Source organism: Nicotiana tabacum, chromosome 10 (genome assembly GCF_000715075.1).
Source record: "Nicotiana tabacum cultivar K326 chromosome 10, ASM71507v2, whole genome shotgun sequence".
Lineage (NCBI taxonomy): Eukaryota > Viridiplantae > Streptophyta > Magnoliopsida > Solanales > Solanaceae > Nicotiana > Nicotiana tabacum.
This window is the reverse complement of record NC_134089.1, coordinates 52,705,331-52,727,159: the sequence shown is the minus strand read 5'-3', so window position 1 is coordinate 52,727,159 and position 21,829 is coordinate 52,705,331. Positions and strand designations below refer to the sequence as shown.

Sequence of the window (21,829 nt, the reverse complement as noted above, 5' to 3'; positions counted from 1 at the left end):
CCTTTCTCCGAAGCAAACAAATTGGATAAGTTCAAACGATGCTTGGGGTATCAAGATGCCTTTTCTAACTGCGATAGCCAGATTTGGATCTTCTGGGATAATAGTCTGGAGTGCAACATTGTAGATGAGGATCAGCAGCAAGTCACATGCAGATTAAAAATAAATGGAGTTTCGCTTATTGTTTCTTTTGTTTATGCTAAGTGTGAGGTCACTCTCGTAGAGGATCTATGGGACAAACTCAGATTTATTTCTGATAATTATATTATGCCTTAGCTAATTGTAGGAGATTATAACTGCATCATTGACCCTACGGAAAAGAAGGGAGGTTCTCCTCATATAATGTCCAAGAGGCTTGTTTTTATTTAGTACATTATGGATTGTGAAGTCCTTGATACTGGTTATACTGGGTCTATATTTACTTGGTGCAATGGGTGGAGTCCAGAGAAAAGAGTTTGGCAAAGACGGGATAGAGCTCTGGTGAATCATGTATGGTTGAATATCTTTGACTCTACTAATGTTAACCATTTGATTAGAACTGGTTCTGACCATTCTCCTTTCTTGATCACAGTCAAGTCTAGCACAGGGGATCATATTAAACATTTTAAGTTTTTGGACCAAGAAACCTAATTTTAGGAATGTGGTTGAACAAGCTTTGAATGAAGAAGTGTAGGGATCTCCATTATGGAAGTTTCTTCTTAAACTTAAAAACACTTGCAGAAAGCTCTCTGAATGGTCCAAGAACAGAGTGGGAAACATCTTTGATATTAGAAAATCAATGGAGGACAAGGTTGCTGAGTTGGAAGCCAATTCTATAATTGATAATTCTGATACTAATAGAGCTGCCCTCAACAAGGCCAATTCAGAACTAATTAGAGTTATTAAAAAGGAAAAAGCATTTTGGAGACAAAAAATATGGGATTAAATGACTTGTTGAAGGGGAAATTAACTCCAAGTTCTTTCATTCTGTTGTTAAAGGCAAAAGAGGAGACTTACCTTGACAAAGATGAAGAATGAGGATGGTTCCTGAATTGAGGGTGATGATAATATTGCTCAAGAAGTTACTAATAATTTCAAGAAGCAATTTACAAAAGAGACTCAACAGAGGGATTTATCTAGCTTGAATTTTTTATCAAAGATTATTGATGATGCTGATAACAAAAAACAAAAAATGCACCCAACTATGGAGGAATTAAAAGAAATTGTATTCTCTATGAGTACGCATAGTGCTCCTGGACCTGATGGAGTATCTAGAAAGTTCTACCACTCATGCTGGGAGATAATCAAGAATGACTTACTAGTAATGGTGCTTGATTTTTTTTGCAAGAACTCAGCTACCAAGGTCCTTCACTCATACTTGCATCAGTATGATTCCTAAAGTTGAATGTCCCCAGGAGTTCACTGAACTAAGGCCAATCAGCCTTAGTAATTTCTCCTACAAAATTATTTCTAAGTTGATGAATCACAGACTTAGTCCTCTGACAGTGCACAAGCGAGTTTCTCCATACCAAACTGGATTCATCAAGGGCATATCCATTACTTAGTACATCATCTTGACCCAAGAAATGGTCCACAATATACACCAATCTCCTCAGATCGGTAATGTTGTCATTAAATTGGATATGACTAAGGCTTATGATAGAGTAGACTGGATTACCTTTGTTTGGTACTGAGAAATATAGGGCTTTCTAAGCTATGGATTGGCAGAGTTTGGAGACATATATCAAATGTTTGGTACTCTATTATTCTAAATGGCTCTAGAAAAGGCTTCTTCAAGTCTAGCAGAGGCATTAAGCAGGGTGATCCTCTTTCACCTTCACCTTTTGTCATTGGTGTTGAGTTTTTAACCAGACTATTGAATAAGTTACCTGAAGAAGGATTCATCCCTTATACAACTGAGAGTAAGTGCCCTCTGATTACTCATTTGTGTTATGCAGATGATACTATTTTGTTCTCTCAGGTGACCCTATTTAATTGAAGATGATTATGACTAAATTGGATCTATATGAGTGTGTCTCTGGTCAAAGGGTGAATAAGAGTAAATCAGACTTCTATGTATCTTCCAACTTTTCTGAAGACTATTTCAGTGATGTGGCTAACATTACTAGTTTTAATCGGCTTCATTTTTCAATGCAATATTTAGGATGCCCTATTTATTTGTGAAGGAAAAGAGTGGTTCACTTCAATAGCATGGTTGTCAATGTCTCCAACAGAATGCAAGGATGGCGAGGAAAGTTTTTATCCTTTGGTGGTAAAGCAGTTCTTATCAAGTTAGTCCTTCACTCTCTCCCTCTCCAGTTGTTAGCTGCCCTCTATCCTCCTAAAACTATTATAGCTCAGATTGAGAAGGTTATTTTTAATTTCTTATAGGGTAGGGATAATAATAAAAACAAGATTCACGAGAAATCTTGGAAGGACTTATGTTTTCCTTATCATGGGGGAGGGGCTGGGTTTCGATCTCTATATGATTTTTGTAATATTTTCACTGCTAAGACTTGGTGGAATTTTAGAGCTAATAAGATTTTTCTTGGAAGAAAAATACTGCAAGAAGAAACATCATGTTCAGAGGAATTGGTCTTATGGCCAGTCCCACACATGGAAGAGATCGATGGATACTAAGGTTGAAGCTGAAAAATCCATCCTGTGGAGGATTGGCAATGGTCTGATGTCTGATAAGTTAGTATTTTACCTACTTATTATGTTTTTAAGCTTAAATTTTGCTATGCTTAAGTGATAAAATCATGTGTTTAGTATCGTTTACTTCTATATTATAGGTTTTATGTGATTTAGAAGTGATCTTGAAGAAACTAAGTGAAAACGAGTCAAAAAGAAGCTGAAAAGAAGAAAATATGGGAAATGGGCTCCGATGTCGCAATTGCGACATAGACCTAGGAAATGCGACAAAGCAGTCTTCGCAAATGCGAGAAAGGACTTCGCAAATGCGAAGTCAAGCCAGTCAAGCAATGTTCGCAAATGCAAAAAAGGTCTTCGCAAATGCAAAGTCAAACTAGGCAGTCAACCTTCGCAAGTGCGAAATCTTTATCGCAAATGGGAAGGTCAACAGGAAAGTCAATATTCGCAAATGCGAACTTTGCTTCGCAAATGCGATGATCGCGCTTCAGCTCTGGGTACTTCTATAATTTCATATTTTTTGGCCCCAAACCATTTAATACCCGACTTAGCTCATTGTAAAATATCTTTGGATTATTTTTAGTCCTTAGACTAGAGAGAAAACTAGTTTTTGAAGCTAGGGTTCTTGCACACACACTTGAGTCTTGAAGATTTGAAGCTTTTGGTTGAGAATTTCTTACCCATTTATGTTCATTTCTTCATTTCCTTGCTTTGTATTGTATATCTAAGTGTGTAGTATTTTTTTCAACACTTGAATCTTGTTTATGGAAATTTTCATATTTAAAGTGTGGATTGAATATCTTGTTGTGCTTACGTATTGAACGATTTTCATTTATTATGAAGTGAGTTATTGTTTCTTTAATTATTCTTGTTCTTTAATATTTCCAAAGGAATTAGCTAGTCCTAGGACTCACCCATTTACTTCGAATTAATTTTAGGAAAGATTATTTGGGGTTGGGAAAGATTAATTAACAAGAACTTGAGGCTTTAACCCTCACTTTATAGATTCTACCTAGGGATAGGATTGAACTACTTGTAGCCATAATCGGGTGTACTTAATCTCTTAATTGTTTTAGGGATAATTCAATTAGGAAGTTTTGTTAGTCTTCGGAAGAAGCTAATATAGAATTATTACCCGAGGCTAATTAACATAAACTCGCTCATATTTGTAAAATCGTGAAATATATTGGATCGTTACTTGAGTGTAATTCCCCGTGTATCCATGCTTGTAGCCATTGATTATTTTACTTGTTTTCTAGGTTAGTTTACATTTTCGCATTTAGTTATAAATATTTTCTCAAAAACTATTCTAAGTGTTTGACATTGCATAACAAGTGATAATTCTCTTACACGCCTAATTGCCTACATATTGTCTCTGTGAGATTCGACCCCGACTTATAATTGCATAAATTATAGTATATGTGACCGTGTCCATTTATTTTTAGTAGTGAATTTGAATGTCATCAACGTCCTTCTGGTGGGACAACTGGAATTGGTAGGAGTGCATTGGCCAATGTTATCCAATATCAAAATGCCCCTAGAAACATTCTCGTGACTAATTTCATTATGGGAGGGAAACGGAATGTCACCAAACTTAGAGATATTCTCCCTGAGTATATTGTCACTACTATTCAATTAACTGAGATCAATTATGGTTGAGAAGACTTGCTAGGATGGACTATTAATACTACATTTGTTTTTTCATGCAAATTAGCTTGGCAACATATGAGGAAATAGAGGCTTAGTTCCTTCACTTCTAACATGATTTGGCATCGAAATATTCCTTTAAAGTATCTTTATTCATGTTGAGATTGATCCAGAAAAGACTTCTAGTTGATGAAGCTATTCAAAGTAGCCATTGATTGACTAATCTCTGGAATTTGGAAATTACTCTGTACTAGTAGAAGATATTCTCAATAACTTGTTGCATAAAGTCAGTCAACTCTCTATACATAGTCCACATTAAAATGCTAACGTAGTTGTCACTCTATTTCAGTGACCTGGTCCTTCCAACAAACATCCATTGAAGGATTATCAATGGGCTGGCGAATCGAAGTACCAAAAATCACCACACCCATACATATCCCTAGTATTTGAATATGAAAGATACCAAAAGAAAATAAATTCTAATATGTGTTAAACATTTCAAAATTACTTGTATGGAATCCAAGCTTCTTTTATTTGAGATTATTTTATGTCTTATTTGAGGAGTATTGTGAGTTAGTATCCTATATGTGAATTTTCTATTGTGTTAGAAGGATACATTGATAATATTGAATCTATGATTCAGATGAGAAAAAATTTACTAGTGATTGTGTGACCACCTTTTGGTGGGATATTGTAGTATTAAAATTGCTAGGCAATTAGGCTGATTAAGCAACCTCTTGGCGAGTATTCCATTAGGAATTAAACTGATAATATTTGTATTGATGAATTGTGATTGCCAAAGCGCAATAGCCATCGTAAGAAAATAAGTCTTTCATGGGAAGAGTAAACATATTTTCTTAAGATTTAATATGATAAAGCAATTGTTTAGAGATGAGAACTTTTTTGTAAATATAATGTGTAGTTAAAAGAGGATTGCCCGATCCGTTGACTTATAAATGAAACATCGAGGCAAATGAGACTTTTGTCAAATTGAGATATATCAGCACTAATGGTAACCCAACCTATGTGGTTGGAGATCCCATGAATTATGTTCATATGGGTAATACCAATTCATTAGTTGATAAAATATGCACTATTAGATTGTGTTTCTTTCTATGGTGTACGTATATAGTGGAAGACTACAAGAAATGTGAGGTTGAGTTATTAAAATGTTAATCCATAGGCGGTGTATTGCACTGCAAAATATACTTGATGGATGGACCTATATAAGTGTGGAGTATGGCCACTCCTATGAAATTTGTGGCAAAATTTCTAGAGCATTCAAAACAAGGTGCGCGCATGGCCTCTTAGCACAAACCGTGATAACGACAAAAATTGTGCGAGTATAATGTGATAGATAAGACCTTGGGCTTACAAAAGAATTTTTGATTCATATAAGTTCTAAACTTCACCAATTGTTCTGTAAGCTTAATCTTATTTTCTATGTCTGGTTCATAGTCTACGAGACACCAAATTCGATGCATTGTGCTCATATATAGAAAATCCAACAAAATATTCTATCATTATACTCCTTTTAAGATTGATATGTAGGGAATTGTTAGAAAAATGTGAATATGTGATCTCAAAAGAAGTGTCCTGATTCATATTTTCCGAAAGTATCTAGACATATTTTATAGACATTTGCGGGCTTTATTATTTGATACAATAATTTGTCACTATTCCATATGTGTAATTGTTAGACCATTACTCATCCATTATAACCTCTTGATTCTATTCACCTATATATACACACGTTCTTTCCTTTTTAAAGTGACCAAATATACAGAAAATATTCTTCTTCCTTCTATTGGATTTCCACCAAGAATAAATCTTTGTTAGTTTTTGCTCCTAGTTTTATACTAGAAGAGTTTGTTGAATCCCGGGGGATACACCCAAGCCTGGTGAAATGTCGTTAAAGATAGTGTCTCTGACACGCCTCAAACTTTGAAGAATTCCCTAGATGTTTCGTGATCAAGTATTTTCCGTAAGATTTACAACATCTCCCACCTAACCGCTTAAACTAAAATTAACTGAAAAATATACAATAATTCGTGTATAATATGTGTATAATGATGTATAGTTTATGTATGCCGGCTAAGAAAAATAAACAGTGAATCCAGCCAGCTATAATGTACACATCCCTTTTTTTATTCCTTGGGATTTCATTATTCTATGAACCTTTGACACGAGGACAAGCATAAGGATTAATTGTTGTGTTATTGATTGGAACAACGTATAGAGTATCATCTCAGCTGTTACTCTAGAGCGGCTATTGGATTTTGATTGGGTACGGAGTTTAAGAAAAGAGAGAATTTTTTTGTATTTGTGGTGTAAAATGAGTCACATATATTTTGTGTGGTTATAAACCAATGTATTTTGTAAATTGTTTTCAAATAAGGAAAAGATTCATTCTTTTTGACACATTAAAAAGTAAATAGGTTCACATAAATTGAAACAAAGACACTAACAAAATTAGCCATGTGATCTAAAGATAAAATTGCCTGTATATTAAGTAGGAGTGTGCAATACCCACTGAAGCTTTGCTTTGCTTAATCTATGATTAAATCCAGTATAATATTCCAGCAAAAAGTTAAAGCATGATAGTGGCAGCACTGGCTCATTCTCACCTTCCTCCAAGCGGAAAGTAGCCATTGACTGACTAATCTCTGGAAATTATTCTGTACTAGTAGAACTATATTTTCAATAACTTGCTGCATAAAGTCAGTCAACTCTCTATATCCACATTAAAATTCTAACGTAGTTGACACTCTATTTCAGTGACCTGGTCCTTCCAACAAACATCTATTAAAGGATTATCAATGGGCTGGCGAATCGAAGTATCAAAAATCACCACACACATACATATCTCTTTTAACATGGCTCCTAATTTTGTGATGGTAGCACTTGATCTTATCACACTAATGGTGCTAATTTGCTTTTCACTATCTTCTGCTATGCTACCAAGAATTGCAAAAGCTAACTGCAATGAAAGTTGTGGCAATGTCAGCATCCCTTTCCCATTTGGAATGACCCAAGATTGCTATCTAAACCCTCAGTTCCTTGTCACTTGTCATTACTCTTTCCAACCTCCCAAGCCTTTTTTAGAGCATAGCACTATTGAAATCACAGACATATCTCTAGCTGGGCAACTTAAGGTCTTAAACTTCATATCCAGAGATTGTTATCAAGATGGGGTAAGTGCAAACAACACCAAGCCAATGATAATATTACCACCATTGTTAACTGTGAACTACACCGCGAATAAGTTCATCGCAGTTGGCTGTGACACGTATGCTATTGTTCAGGGTTATTATAACATCAGTGAGTACATAACAGGATGCATGTCCATGTGCAATAGTATTGAGGAGGTTGCTAATGATGGTGAGTGTTCCGGTGTTGGTTGTTGCCAGACATCCATCCCTAAGGGAGCATGGAATGTCAACATAACACAAAGCAGCTACTATAATTATACTGGTGTGAAAGGCAGGCCTAGTGATAGTTGCAGCTTTGCTTTTGTAGTTGAAGAAACTGCTTTTAACTTTTCTAAGAATTACCTTAGCAGTTTGCAGAGTAAACAGAAGCTTCCTCTTGTGTTAGATTGGGTAATTGGTAGAGAAACATGTGAAATGGCTAAGAGAAACTCGACAGCATATGCATGTAAGAGTAACCGATAGGACCAAACCTATTGTTGCATGTGAAAGTAGACAAAACAAAAGAAAGAAAAATCAAAAAGAGATGAAAATATGATGTAAGCGCTTACATCGACATTCTTGTGATGTAAGCGCTTACCTCGACATTTTTATGATGTAAGCGCTTACATCGGCATTCTTATGATGTAAGCGCTTACCTCGACAGGGTATTCAAATGCCTATAAATAGGAGTCTACATTTTCATTTGTAGAACATCCCAAAAACTTTCTTCAATTAATAAAGAGCTATTCTTTGTGTGGCCGTGGAGTAGGCAAAAATTGTCGAACCACGTAAATCTTGTCTTGTCTTGTGCAATTTATTGTTTCTCTCCTAAATATCATTTTCCTTCTATTATCTTGACACACTTCCTCAACAACTGGTATCAGAGCACAGACAGTGTAATTCTGGTAGAAAAGTACAGTATTGGTGCAGATACTATTCACAAGAATAGTGCGACACTATTGATCATCGTTACTATTCACAAGCACTATTCACATAAATTGTTTTTGTGAAAAATGGCATCGGAAGAAGGGAAGGTTAAGATTGACAAGTTCAATGGCAAAGATTTTGGATTCTGGAAAATGCAAATAGAGGACTATTTGTACCAGAAAAAATTACACTTACCTCTGACCGAGGTGAAATCGGAGACTATGTCCAAAGTGGATTGGGATCTATTAGATCGTCAAGCTCTTGGTGTGATTCGTTTGACGCTAACACGAAATGTGGCGTTTAACATCATTAACGAGAAGACCACTACAGGCCTGATGAAAACGTTATCAAATATGTATGAGAAGCCATCTACTTCAAATAAAGTCTATTTGATGCGTCGATTGTTCAACTTAAAAATGACAGAAGGTGGATCAGTCACGGAACATATCAATGAGTTTAATACAATATTAACTCAGTTGAGTTCTGTTAATATAACAATTGATGACGAAATCAGGGCGTTGATTCTACTATCATCTCTACCGGAGAGTTGGTCTGCAATAGTAACTGCAGTTAGCAGTTCATTAGGAAGTACCAAACTCAAATTGAATGATATTAGAGACTTGGTTCTAAGCGAAGATATTCGCCGAAGAGAATCAAGTGATTCCCCAGGATCTTCTTTTAGTACCGAAAGCAGGGAGAGAATCAACCAAAGAGGACAGAGTTATGGTCGTGGCAGATCAAAGTCAAGGAGAAGAGGACAATCCAAAAATCGCAAGGACATTACTTGTTGGAATTGCGATAAAAAGGGTCACTACAGTAACCAGTGTAGAGAACCAAAGAAGAAGAAGGAAGAAAATTCAGCAAATGTAATTGCTGAACAAGTTGGTGATGCACTAATTTGTTGTGCAGACAGTCCAGTCGAATCTTGGATTCTGAACTCAGGTGCATCCTTTCACTCTACATCATGCAAAGAATTATTGCATAGTTATATTGCTGGAAAATTTGGAAAAGTTTATCTAGCAGACGACGAACCTCTCGACATTGCCGGAAAAGGTGAAGTTCATATAAAGACTTCACAAGGCACGCTATGGAAATTGCAAAATGTACGACATGTTCCTGGCCTTAAGAAAAATCTGATATCTATGGGTCAGATTGACGATGAAGGATATACAACAACATTTGGCAATGGATTGTGGAAGATAACCAAAGGGAATTTGGTTGTGGTACGTGACTTCAAAAGGGGAACACTGTATGCAACTGCAATAGAAAGAGATACTATAGCAACGGTTGATCATGGTCGTGATACAACATTGTGGCACCGGAGGCTCGGGCATATGAGTGAGAAGGGAATGAAGCTTTTGGCATCCAAAGAAAAGTTGCCAAACCTAAAACATGTTGAATTAGGTTTGTGCGAAGATTACATTTACGGGAAACAAAAGAGAGTTAGTTTCTCAAAGGTGGGAAGGACGCCAAAGAAAGAGAAGCTGGAACTAGTGCATACAGATGTGTGGGGACCAGCTCCTGTAACTTCTCTAGGAGGCTCACGCTATTATGTCACCTTCATTGATGATTCCACAAGAAAGGTATGAGTTTATTTTCTGAAAAATAAATCTGATGTGTTTGTTACCTTTAAAAGATGGAAAGCTGAAGCTGAAAATCAGACAAGTCTAAAGTTAAAATGTCTGAAGTCTGACAATGGAAGAGAGTATGATAGCCAAGAGTTCAAAGCATTTTGCTTGGAGAATGGGATCAGAATGATCAAGACAGTTCCTGGAACACCCGAACAAAATGGTATTGCTGAGAGGATGAACAGAACCCTGAATGAACGAGCCAGAAGTATGAGAATACATTCTGGATTGCCGAAGTATTTTTGGGCTGAGGCTGTTAACACGGCAGTTTACCTCATAAATAGGAGATCCTTTGTACCACTGAATTTTGAAATTCCCGAGGAGGTATGGACAGGAAAGAAGGTAACTCTCTCACATATGGAATTTTTTGGTTGTGTTGCTTATGTGCGTGTAAACTCTAATGATAGAGATAAGCTTGATCCTAAAGCCAAAAAATGTTTCTTTATTGGCTATGGTGATGATAATTTTGGTTATCGGTTTTGGGATGATCAGAATAGAAAGATCCTAAGACACAGGAATGTCACATTTAATGAAAATGTGATGTACAAGGACAAGCTTGAAGTAGAACCAACCAACACCAGCAAACAGACAATGTCTGAAATAGTTGAGTTAGAAGAAATCTCAGAAAATGAAGTGGCTAGAGGGATTACAACTGATTCTAAAATTGAAGATGAAGAACCAGAAGCCGAATTTGAAGAAGAACTAGAAGCCGAACCTGGATCAGAACCAGAACCGGAACCAGAGATAGAATCAAATGCAGAACCAAATCTGGAATCAGGACCTGAATCAAATTAGGAGTCTGTTACTCATGAACCTACATTGAGGAGATCTAAAAGAGTCACGAATGCTTCAGATAGGTTAACTCTCTCTCTTCACTATTTACTTCTTACTGATGCTGGAGAACCAGAGCAATTTGTTGAAGCAATGCAGGTGATAAGCTCTGATAAGTGCATACTTACGGAGTTACCAAAAGGAAAGAAGGCATTGCAGAACAAGTGGGTGTACAGAGTCAAGGAAGAGCATGATGGTAAGAAGAGATACAAAGCACGATTAGTAGTAAAAGGCTTTCAGCAGAAGGAAGGAATTGACTACACCGAGATCTTCTCTCCTGTAGTCAAATTAACTACTATCAGGTTGGTGCTAAGTATCGTAGGTGTAGAAAATTTGCATTTGGAGCAGCTAGATGTTAAAACTGCTTTCTTGCATGGTGACCTTGAAGAAGACATCTACATGAAGCAACCTGAAGGTTTTCAAGTTTCTGGTACAGAAAACCTTGTGTGTAAGTTGAAGAAGAGTTTGTATGGTTTGAAACAAGCTCCCCGATAATGGTACAAGAAATTTGATGGATTCATGCATAAAAATATTTTCACACGATGTGAGATGGACCATTGCTGTTATATCAAAAATCTTGATGAATCCTATATTATTTTACTGTTGTACGTTGATGATATGCTAATTGCAGGATCTAGCACAAATGAGATCAATTTGGTTAAGCAACAACTGACAGAGGAGTTTGAAATGAAAGACTTAGGACTAGCTAAGCAAATTCTTGGGATGAGGATTAGCAGAAATAGGTCGGAAGAAACCTTAAAATTGTCTCAAGAAAAGTACATACAGAAGGTATTAAGCAGGTTTAGTCTTCATGATGCAAAGACCAGAAGCACACCACTCAGAATCCATCTAAATCTGTCAAAGGACCAATCACCTAAGACAGACGAAGAAAGGAAGTACATGTCCAAAGTTCCGTATGCTTCAGCAGTAGGAAGTTTGATGTATGCTATGGTTTGCACTAGACCTGACATAGCCCATGTTGTTGGAGTTGTGAGTAGATACATGTTAGATCCAGGAAAGGAGCATTGGGAAGGTGTAAAATGGATATTGCGATATCTCAAAGGCACCTCAGGTATGACACTTTATTTTAAAAAGAGCAATATTATCTTACAAGGTTTTGCTGATGCAAATTTAGGCGGCGATCTGGATAGTCCAAAAAGTACCACGGGCTACGTGTTCACCTTGGGTGGTACTACTGTTAGTTGAATGTCCAAACTTCAGAAAAGTGTTGCTCTATCTACCACTGAAGCAGAGTACATGGCAATCTCAGAAGCTGGAAAAGAGATGATTTGGCTCAAGAATTTTCTTAAAGAGCTAGGTAAAGAGCAGGACAATTGTGAGCTTTTCAGCGATAGCCAGAATGCAATTCTTCTTGCCAAGAATCTAGTGTTTCATGCAAGATCGAAACATATCCAGTTGAGGTATCATCATATCCGAGAGTTAATAAATGAAGGAACTCTTTCCCTACAGAAGGTACCAGGATCAAAGAACCCGTCAGACATGTTGACCAAAGTTGTCGGTGTTGATAAACTGAGGCTGTGCACTGCCTCAGTTAGCCTTCAAGACTGATAGCTTGAAGGCGCCACCAGAGAATAGCAAATCTTTTTTTATTTTCTTTCTTGATGTAACATAGGTTTGAGGGGGAGATTGATAGGACCAAACCTATTTTTGTATGTGAAAGTAGACAAAACAAAAGAAAGAAAAATAAAAAAGAGATGAAAATATGATGTAAGCGCTTACATCAACATTCTTGTGATGTAAGCGCTTACCTCAGCATTCTTATGATGTAAGCGCTTACATCGGCATTCTTATGATGTAAGCGCTTACCTCGGCAGGGCATTCAAATGCCTATAAATAGGAGTCTACATTTTCATTTGTAGAACATCCCAAAAACTTCTTGTTTCTCTCTTCAATTAATAAAGAACTATTCTTTGTGTGGCCGTGGAGTAGACAAAAATTGCTGAACCACGTAAATCTTGTCTTGTCTTGTCTTGTGCAATTTATTGTTTCTCTCCTAAATATCCTTTTCTTTCTATTATCTTGACACGCTTCCTCAACAGTAACAACAGTGAGTGTTGTGATAATTCAAATGGATATCGTTGTTTCTGCATGCAAGGATATGATGGTAATCCATACTTGGATGATGGTTGCCAAGGTATGTATATGTGAATACTCTCATATTGCTAATTCATTCCCCTCTCTACATATTTGTGAATCTCCTAATTAAATTTCTACTACTATGTTTTAATTTTATCTGTTTTTCCCTCTGGTTGTGGGAAGGTGCAGACTAATTCTATGTTGTTGTTGTTACTTTCCTTACAATAAATTTGCAGGACATTAATCTTTTTGGAAAAAATGAGAATCCATTCACAATTCATTATACTGTATTAGCTTACTTTCTGCACTTATTGTTACACCTTATAAACCTTAAAACTTCCCTCCGACCCTCCACCATTTACTTCTCTTTTTCTTCACTTCAGCTGAATTTTCAAAGGAAGTCAAAATGATTAGGAGTAAAGATACTCTATTTTCTGCAAATTAATAGTTTGTGTCACGTTGTCTTATTTTTGTGCTCGACGAGTCTGCAGATATTGACGAATGTGTAGATCGAAAACAAGATTATAGGTGTGCCAAAGATGCCATTTGCAAGAATACAGAAGGGAACTATACATGCACATGCCCTCCAAATTTCAGTGGCGATGGTACTGAATGCAATCGTGACAATCCTAGAAAATTTCATGATTATCTTGTTATAGGTACCGTTCTTAACTTATTTGAAATTCAGCGCGCAACAGGTTAATTGTAATCCTTCATTGGTGGAGAAGCCCGTCAAATACTACTTGTTGGATTATTTCTTCCACAACTAAACAGAAAAAGTAAAACACTACAAGAAAAAACATACTTGTGATGAGAATATTTATGACGGATTTGTGACAGTTTTACAACGGAATTCATCAATTGGTGACGGAATTTGGGATTGATTTCTGACGGTTTATTCTACTGGCGCTCAAATTTGTGACGGATTCTTCCATCACAAATATTGTTTTTTCTTGTAGTGAAATTAAAGCAGTTAGCATAAGTTAGAATTCACATAATGTAGTACCATACTTTGCTTGTTCTAAATTCAGGTGATAATTTTCTGTTTCAATATAAGTTTCATGTCGAATTGGTTATTTGCAACTTAGTTTTAAACTTATAACATTTAAAAAAGAAATTTATCTATGTCAATAGACGAGTCAACAAATGACTTCACCAGGTATTTTCTTCAGTTATCAGTATCAACAACCACAACAACAACCACCCAGTATAATCCCACTTAATGGGGTCTGGGGAGGGTAGTGTGTACGCAGACCTTACCCCTGTCTTGGGATAGAGGGGCTGTTTCTGTTGAAGTTTGGCAAATTTGTCCCACATCGGCGGACTCTTGAATTTTGGGGGGATTTTCCCCCTATAAAAAAAGCCTAATGTTTAGGATTTAAGCACACCTCTCATTTGCCTTCTCATCTGTTTAAGGCATTTGTATCTTCTCTCTTTAGTATTATTTCACTTGTATTTTTGGAGTGAAATAAAATATTGGTTGTGTCCGAGAAGTAGGCAAAATTAGCCGAACCTCGTAAATTCTGGTGTTTCCTTTATTGTTGCTTTATTGTCTTATTTATTATTTGGTGGCTGTCATAATTTTTGGCATAGTAGTTGTGACTTATTCACACTATATACATTTGGCTTCCGCAACAATTGCTATCAGAGCCAAGGTACTGTCTAAGTATGCTCTGTGGTTGCAGCATAGTCTGATCTTCCACATCAGAAAAGATTTATCTTGGTAACTGAGTCAAGGTTCTGTCTGAGTATGCTCTGTGGTTGCAGCTTAGTCTGATCTTCTACATCAGAAAGGAATAATCTTGATTTGTGTCGTCAGCTATTAAATAATATTTGTGTCAAAGATGGGAGACAATAAACAAGAAAAATCTACATCAAGTGTCAACAATACGTCATCATTGGCATCTTCGCTTATGACAAGAATTGTGTCAAATGCGAAATTTGCGGTCGAAATATTTGACGGGTCCGGGCATTTTGGGATGTGGCAAGGCGAGGTTCTAGATGTCCTTTTTCAACAAGGGCTAGATCTGGCCATTGAAGAAAAGAAACCAGATGTTATTGGAGAAGAAGATTGGAGAATTATCAACCGTGTTGCTTGCGGTACCATTCGATCCTACCTTGCTAGAGAGCAGAAATATCCATACACAAAGGAAACTTCTGCAAGTAAATTATGGAAAGCACTGGAGGATAAATTTTTGAAGAAAAACAGTCAAAATAAATTGTACATGAAGAAGAGACTGTTTCACTTCACCTATGTTCCTGATACCACGATGAATGAACATATCACCAGTTTCAATAAGTTGGTCACAGATTTGCAAAATATGGATACAACTTATGATGATGGTGACTTGGCCTTAATGTTGTTGGCGTCACTTCCTGATGAGTACGAGCACCTTGAAACTACTCTACTCCATGGAAATGACGAAATTTCTCTTAGAGAAGTTTGTTCGGCTTTGTACAGCTATGAACAAAGAAAGCGAGAAAAACAGAAGAGCGGAGAAGGAGAAGCACTGTTTGTGAGGGGTCGTCCTCAAAATCAAACGAGGACAAAGAAGGGAAGATCCAAGTCAAGATCCGGACCCAGCAAAGATGAATGTGCCTTTTGTCGAGAAAAAGGGCACTGGAAGAAAGACTGTCCGAAGTTGAAGAATAAGGCCAAACATAACAATGGAAAGGCTATTATGGATTCAAATGTAGCTGATTGTGATGATTCAGACTTCTCATTAGTTACAACAGAGTCATCAACATCATCAGACATATGGTTGATGGACTCGGCTTGTAGCTATCATATGTGTCCCAACAGGGACTGGTTCGTGGAATTTCAAGAAGGAGAATATGGAGTCGTCCACACAGCGGATAACAGCCCTCTTACCTCATATGGCATTGGTTCAATACGATTAAGGAACCATGATGGAATGATCAGAACATTGATAGATGTTCGATATGTACCGGATTTGAAGAAGAATCTCATCTCTGTGGGAGCCTAGAATCAAAAGGGTTCAAAATCATTGCAGAAAATGGAGTGATGAGAGTATGCTCCGGTGCACTAGTAGTAATGAAGGCTAATCGGAAGAATAATAATATGTACCGCTATCGTGGCAGTACAGTTATTGGGACAGTGACAGTGACATCCAGTGACGACAAAGAGGCAGAAGCAACCAAGCTATGGCACATGCGCTTGGGACATGCTGGAGGAAAATCCTTGAAAACTCTATCAGATCAAGGATTGTTAAAAGGAGTAAAGGCTTGCAACTTGGAGTTTTGTGAGCATTGTGTCAAAGTGAAACAGACAAGGGTTAAATTTGGTACAGCGATCCATAATACTAAAGGCATTTTGGATTATGTACACTCTGATGTTTGGGGTCCTTCCAAAACACCTTCATTGGGTGGGAAGCACTATTTTGTAACCTTTGTGATGATTTTTCCCGAAGAGTATGGGTGTATACAATGAAGAGCAAAGATGAAGTGTTGGGAATTTTTCTCAAATGGAAGACGATGGTGGAGAATCAAACAGGCAAGAGGATCAAGTGTATTCACATAGACAATGGAGGTGAATACAAAAGTGATCATTTCAATAAGGTCTGTGAAAATGATGGCATCGTCCGACACTTCACTATTAGACATACACCACAACAGAATGGAGTGGCAGAACGTATGAACCGGACCTTGCTGGAGAAGGTACGGTGTATGTTGTCCAATGCTGGCTTGGGCAAAGAATTTTGGGCTGAGGCAGTTACATATGCATGCCACCTCATTAATAGCTTACCATCTGCTGCTATTGATGACAAGACACCATTTGAAAAATGGTATGGAAAACCTGTTGTAGATTATAACTCTTTGCACGTGTTTGGCTCAACTGCATATTATCATATGACGGAGTCAAAATTGGATCCAAGGGCAAAGAAGGCTATTTTTATGGGAATTACTTCTGGAGTCAAAGGATATCGCTTATGGTGTCCTATGACAAAGAAATTAATATTCAGCAGAGATGTTACCTTTGATGAATCTGCTATGGTAAATAAGGTAACAGAAGACACCAAACAAAATAAAGGTGCTTCTAAGCAGGTGGAGTTTGAGGGAAAATTTATTTTTCCTACACAAGAAGCAGAGGAGGAAACAAATGAAGATTACCCTCTGGAAGGAGAGCCAGTAGAGGAGATTCCCACTCAGGAACCTCAACAACAACTTGAATCAATAGCAACCAGCAGGCCAAAAAGAACAATAACGAAACCTGTTCGTCTCATAGAGACGGTTGCTTGTGCAACCTCAATTGTAGCTGATGATGTTCCTACCACTTATAAAAATGCAGTCCAAAGTTCAGAAGAAGATAAGTGGAGGATTGTCATGAATGATGAAATACAGTCCCTTCATCAGAATCATACATGGAGATTGGCCAATCTCCCGAAAGGAAAGAAAGCAATTGGGTGCAAATGGGTATTTGCAAAGAAGGAAGGATTTCCTAACCAAGTAGATGTTCGCTACAAAGCAAGATTGGTGGCCAAAGGATATGCTCAAAAGGAGGGAATTGATTACAATGAAGTGTTTTCTCCAGTTGTAAAACATTCCTCCATTAGAATTATGTTGGCTTTGGTAGCACAATTAGATTTGGAACTAGTTCAGATGGATGTAAAAACTGCGTTTTTACATGGAAACTTGGAGGAGGAAATCTACATGACTCAGCCAGAAGGATTCAAAGTTGCTGGAAAAGAAAATATGGTGTGCAAACTTGAAAAATCATTGTACGGATTGAAACAATCTTCTAGACAATGGTACAAGCGATTTGACGAGTTTATGTTGCGGCAAGGGTACAAGAGAAGCAAATACGATCATTGTGTGTATTTGCACAAGCTTAAAGATGGTTCCTTTGTATATCTTCTCCTATATGTTGATGATATGTTGATAGCTTCCAAGAATTTGGAAGAAATTGATAAGTTCAAGATTCAACTGAAGAAGGAGTTCGAGATGAAGGATTTGGGTGAGGCAAAGAAAATTCTTGGCATGGAGATAATTAGAGATAGACGTTCAAAGAAACTCTGTTTATCTCAAAAGGAATATTTGAAGAGAGTACTTCAACGTTTTGGCATAGATGACAAGACTAAGCCAGTTAGTACTCCACTTGTTTCCCATTTTAAGCTAAGTACTACTATGTCGCCAATGGATGAAGCTGAACGAAAGTATACGTCAAAGGTACCATACGCAAATGCTGTTGGTAGCTTGATGTATGCAATGGTTTGCACAAGGCCTGACATTTCACAAGCTGTTGGAGTTATTAGCAGATATATGCACAATCCAGGGAAGGAGCATTGGCAAGATGTGAAGTGGATTCTACGGTATATTCATAATACTGTAGATGTCGGGTTAGTTTTTGAGCAGGAAGACAATCAGTCTGTAGTTGGATATTGTGACTCAGATTTTGCGGGTGATCTGGACAAACGAAGATCAACTACTGGTTATGTGTTTACTTTTGCAAAGGCACCAGTTAGTTGGAAGTCTACTTTGCAGTCAACAGTTGCTTTGTCTACAACAGAGGCAGAGTACATGGCTATTATAGAGGCTGTGAAAGAGGCAATTTGGCTTCAAGGATTGCTAAAGGAGCTTGGTGTTGAACAAAAAGGTATCACAATTTTTTGTGATAGTCAAAGTGCTATTCAATTAGCGAAGAACCAAGTGTATCATGCAAGGACGAAGCACATTGATGTTCGGTATCATTTCGTACGAGAAATCATAGAAGAAGGTGGAGTCACGGTGAAGAAAATTCATACTACAGAGAATCCTGCTGATATGCTGACAAAGGTGGTGACTGCGGTCAAGTTTCAACATTGTTTGGATTTGATCAACATTGTTGAAAACTGAAGATCAAAGATGAAGACACAATCAAAATTTGTTATTGAGAGAAAATTGAAGATGTGGAATTTTGCCAAGGTGGAGATTTGTTGAAGTTTGGCAAATTTGTCCCACATCGGTGGGCTCTTGAATTTTGGGGGGATTTTCCCCCTATAAAAGAAAGCCTAATGTTTAGGATTTAAGCACACCTCTCATTTGCCTTCTCATCTGTTTAAGGCATTTGTATCTTCTCTCTTTAGTATTATTTCACTTGTATTTTTGGAGTGAAATAAAATATTGGTTGTGTCCGAGGAGTAGGCAAAATTAGCCGAACCTCGTAAATTCTGGTGTTCCCTTTATTGTTGCTTTATTGTCTTATTTATTATTTGGTGGCTGTCATAATTTTTGGCATAGTAGTTGTGACTTATTCACACTATATACATTTGGCTTCCGCAACAGTTTCCAAATAGACCCTCGGCATCCTTTCCTCCAATAACTTCCCACCTTGCTCTTGGGGAAACTCGAACTCACAACCTCTTGGTTGGAAGTGGAGCCTTTGCATAACTGGTAAAGTTGTTGTTATGTGACCAGGAGGTCATGGGTTCGAGCCGTGGAAACAGTATCTTGCAAAAATGCAGGATAAGGCTGCGTAATGATGAGTAAAAGGATTTTTTGAACTTGAAAATCGTTATTTCGCTGAATAACAGAAATTTGAAACGGGAAACCATTTTCTTTTCACGAAACACATATTGTATCGACCTAAAACGTCTGATGCTGAGAAAGAGTTCTGTCATGTTGAATCCACAAACAAATATGTGTATATATATTGGATCTTTATTCTAATTTATCTTATATTACAGGTGTTACAGTAGGGGTTGCTTTTCTGGTTATTATAATATGTGGTTGGTCATACACTGGATTCCAAAGGAGAAAGATGTTAATGATGAAGGATAAGTTTTTCCAACAAAACGGTGGATTAATTCTACAGCAACGACTCACAGGGATAGAGGGAGCAAGTAATACAGTAAAGATTTTCACAGCCCAAGAGCTAAAAAAGGCAACTAATGACTTTGACGGAGACAGAGTTACTGGTCAAGGAGGTTTTGGAACTGTATACAAAGGATATCTGAAAGATAATTGCACCATTGCCATCAAGAAATCTAAGGTAATCAATCGCGATCAGATTGAGCAATTCATAAACGAAGTCATTGTCCTCTCCCAAATCAATCATAGAAATGTGGTTAAGCTCTTAGGTTGTTGCCTAGAGACAGAAGTTCCGTTATTGGTGTATGAATTTATCAACAATGGAACACTTTCTGAACATTTACATGATAAAGTGAAGGCCTCTGATCTTTCTTTGGACATTCGCGTGAGAGTAGCTGCAGAAACCGCTGGAGTACTTTCATACTTGCACTCAGCTGCTTACCCTCCAATCATCCATAGAGATATCAAGTCTGTCAACATTCTTTTAGACAAAAGCTACACAGCAAAAGTGTACGATTTCGGAGCATCCAGGTTGGTTCCTGCTGATCAAACAGAGCTATCTACATTGGTTCAAGGAACTCTAGGATATCTAGATCCTGAATACATGCAAACAAGTCAACTAACTGAAAAAAGTGATGTATACAGTTTCGGAGTAGTGCTTGTAGAACTCCTAACTGGTAGAAAGGCTCTATGTTTTGATAGACCAGAGGAAGAGAGAAGTCTTGCTCTATATTTCATATCTTCAGTGGAGAAGGGTCATTTGTTCGATACAATATAGTCTTTGATGAGAGAAATACAACCACAGGGCTATTGAAAAAAGTTGCTATGCTTGCAGAGAGGTGCTTAAATATTAAAGGGGATGATAGACCTTCAATGAAGTAAGTCGCAGCAGAACTGGAAGCTGCATCAAGATTGAAGCAGCACTCGTGGCTTCAAACCGATCAAAATTCAGAGGAGATAGAGTCCTTACTGCAGGGTACTGAGGGAATGGGATTCGGATACAATTACAATGAACACAACAGTATCCATATTGATAGCATAACGAGCCATATAACTTTACCAGCACCTGGAGGAAGGTGAAATACTACGACATGAAATTTTGTTCTTCAGAAGCGGAGCCATAATTTAAAGTTACTGTGTTCGAAATTTTAGTTTTTTAAGTTACTGCATTCTAAATTAAGAATTTGTACATATTCAATGAATTTCGTGTTAGATATTTGTCCAGATTTTCTTACCATAATTCGTTTTTCTATCTCATGAAGTAAAGAACAACATATTTATCATAATTGAGTTTTTCTTTTTCTAGAAGGAAAATATAATTCTTCTATATTTGGCTAGTCCTTTTTCTTGTTGGAAAAGGTTTGAAGTTCTATAAATTGAAAATGCTTCATTCTCATTCAGTAGCATCCACAACGTAGCCATAAAGAGTTTGAGAGTCGTATTTGGGTGGGTGGGGGGGAACTTTACGGGACAAGTGTTAGTGTGTTACTTGTGTTTGCTTCTTCGTGAGGTTGTTCTCTCGATATTTTGTACTCTTTTTATTATAGATTTTACTTTTTTGTTTACGTCAGTTGACCGAACTACATTATATGTTTGTGTCTCTTTTGATATATTTCTCTTTTGTTATCTTATTTATCGTCGTTGAAGGTTTGTTTTGCTAGCTTTCGCATGACGCCTGATTATTTCGGTCCTAATATTTCTTACCGCAAATATAGAATTTGGACAAAGTTATTGGGTTCGACCGAACCCATAACATATACCGTGGCTCTGCTCCTACTGTTGTATGGCTATGACCCGTGATTTTATCATGATATTGTGTGTCCGGAGTGCCTCTCTGCACCCCTTCAACCAACCCGATACTATTTGTGTAGTGCCTCCCTGCGCCAGGCCTGGTGAAACCTTTGCCTGTTTCTTTGCTCTCACTCTTTCATATGAATGTATTTTGCATCTATTCAAACCTGTTTAACTCCATACACTTCCTCTTTTTTGTTCCATTTTATACGGGCTGAATACATATTCTTCCGTATGAACTTGTAAATAATTATATTAAGACATCACGTACTCCACTCCGGG

General features: G+C 37.3%; 1 pseudogene; it reads left to right on the top strand.

The window, feature by feature from the left end:
* The first annotated feature begins 7,011 nt into the window (after window positions 1-7,011).
* On the top strand, window positions 7,012-20,952 carry LOC107789370 (wall-associated receptor kinase 5-like; annotated as a pseudogene).
* Window positions 20,953-21,829: the final 877 nt, after the last annotated feature.